Genomic DNA, 2770 nt, shown 5'->3' on the forward strand with positions numbered 1-2770 from the left:
ATGTAACTTATATTAAAGTTTTTTTTCATTACCCATTCAAACTGTCTCCAACCATTATTAGTCTCAAAGTGGGTTCCTCGTCATCGAACATACTGATTGTGGAACTACTATGTATTAAAAGTTTGTATCGAGGAAGAATAAGCTGGTTTAATCAAGAAAGGACATGTATCGCTGAAGATCCTCGGAGGAAATTCTACCGGAAACAATCAAACAAGCAGATACATAACAGTGTGTGTCGTGTCACGCTTGGTTTCTCGAAATAGGAGGAGTCATAAAAGCCAAAATGCATTTGTACAGATAAAATAGTTCGGTTACTGTCTGCCCACTACGATTTTAGTGACCGGTGTGCAAGGGGACCATGAGGGGAGGGGGGGGGGTACCGTGAAACTTTATAAGTGTATTGAGTGTTGGTATAACACGCTTAAAGTGAAGACGTGGTATGGGATCACCTAGCCTTGAGCCAAATGCATAACATTTATTATGAAAGTAAAAATATCGATTCAATTTTAAACTTAATTAAATCGTTTCCGAATTAAGCTATTTTCTGTTATATCCCCAACGTTTTTAATAAAAAACAAAACTTCTTTAATCAATGGAGATTCTAAGTTACGAAATCAACAAATAATTTTTCCATTTTTATTGTCTATACATTTTATTTTATACTTTCAGTACCTACACTGACAACAATATTAGGTTTTTTAGGTTATACTTTTGTTGCTAAGCAACATTACATAATAGCCATTGTTGGAACGTTGTTTTACCAAAACGCACTGTCTTTTCCATATATTAGAAGTTGTTAATCTAACTGATTTAACCAATAATTATTCTATGAATATGCTGGGAATTCATTTCATGAATAATCTTAATTTTGATTGGCTCACAAAGGAAGTTACCGACGTTTGACTGCCTCTTTGTTGGTCAAGCTTGATTTAGCAAAATTTATTTATTTCAGTTAGCTACGAAATGTGAGGTTAGGGTATACTATGGGGTGAGGGTGGTAGTAATTGCCCCGTCATCTTTGACGGGCTATACGCTAGTATATATATATAAATATATATATATATATATATCGTAGAGGGTTAGCGGTAGGTTCATGGACTTCACTTGATCATGATACGAATCTGGGAGGATCATGAACTTACAACGCTACAATTCGGAATTCGAATGCCCGCAGTGGACAGAGCGCAGATAGCCATTTTATAACTTTGCACTAAAAACAAAGCAGCCAAGTATTTGCCTCAAGCACCCCAGTGGCACAATGGTAGCTCAGCAGACTTATAGCGCTAAAAGAGGGGGGAGGGGTTCGATACCTGTCGTGGGCGCAGTGCAGATAGCTCATCGTGTAGCTTTCTGCTTAATTACAAACAAACATATATATATATATATATATACAAATATAACCTGTCTCTTAATGAATATTAACTCAATCACTTATCTATTAAGACACCAAAACGCGGTATCCACAGCGGTGAACTATGAATGTTACCTTCATGATTAATTATGTAAAACAAATGTTGAGTAGTTAATCGTATGACATGTAATTTCGCGGTCTAGGAAGGCAATCAGAAGCCTTGACGAGAACGATAAAAGAGGGTTGAAACTGTGACAGGTGAGAAATTATTGTATATACTCACTTGGACGTTATTTGTGATTTAGTTGTGAAGAAATGTTCGTTGTTATTTGAAAGCAAAGCCACATTAACCTATCAACTGTGTCCACTGCGGGGAATCGAACCCCAAATGAGAAGTTTCGATGTTGTTGTTTTGAATAATTTTGTAAATTTTGGTTTAAATTCTAATTAATTTATTCCCCTAATTCGTTGTTATTGTTTTTACTATTTTGTATACTGTGATATTAACAACCTTGCATATATTTGGAATATTTGTGCTTATATTTCGAGATTAAGATATTTCTTTACAAAGCTACAGCCAAGAATTACGTAGTTACTAGTTCACATTTTGTTTAACTTGTGTTTACTAAGTTTCCTAATGTTTTGTACCCTGGTAGTAACATTGTTATTTAATACATTACAATAAAGTATGTTTTCGAAATTTTAACTTATAAGTAAAAAATGTAGAAGTAGACAACTTGAAGATGTTATCCACTTCATCTCAGTCCATAGTTAACCAATATAGTGGTAAATCAATTTAAATAACGCGGCTGTTTTTACAAAACACAAGGAAATAAAAAGTGCTAAAACTTAGTTCAGATGAACTTCCCAAGATGAGAATGAATTTATAAGTAACCATAGAGTTTTAAAGATACAGTACTTTCTAAGGAATGTTGTATAGCAACAATAGGCAGTGCCTTTTCACTATTATAGTGTTACGTCTCCGTTTGTCAATTAACTTTCCGTAACTTCGTTCCGACGAAACTTAAGCGACACAAGTTCTTTCTTAATAAAAACTGGTTTATTCTTTCCGAACACAACTTTACCGATACACTCAACTTCAACAATCGCGCTAAACAAAAACTATAACGACGAACGTGCTCAATAATACTTCTCACTGCAGATCAATTACTCACTATCTATCTACACATTACATTCCCCTCTTTTATATACCAGCCTACCCTATATCTAGTAAGAACTAGAACATTCGCCAAAGTACATGATAGTTCTAGAAACGTTGCGTCACAGTAGTCATGTGACTCGATGACGCAACACTGTCCCTCCTTAGTATTGTTCGTCCCGAACAATAACCACATACAATAAACAATAACAAAAACTTAATTAAAATGTACAGAATTACAAACACAAAATTACAATTCA

This window comes from Limulus polyphemus, unplaced genomic scaffold (assembly GCF_000517525.1).
Source record: "Limulus polyphemus unplaced genomic scaffold, Limulus_polyphemus-2.1.2 Scaffold5013, whole genome shotgun sequence".
Lineage (NCBI taxonomy): Eukaryota > Metazoa > Arthropoda > Merostomata > Xiphosura > Limulidae > Limulus > Limulus polyphemus.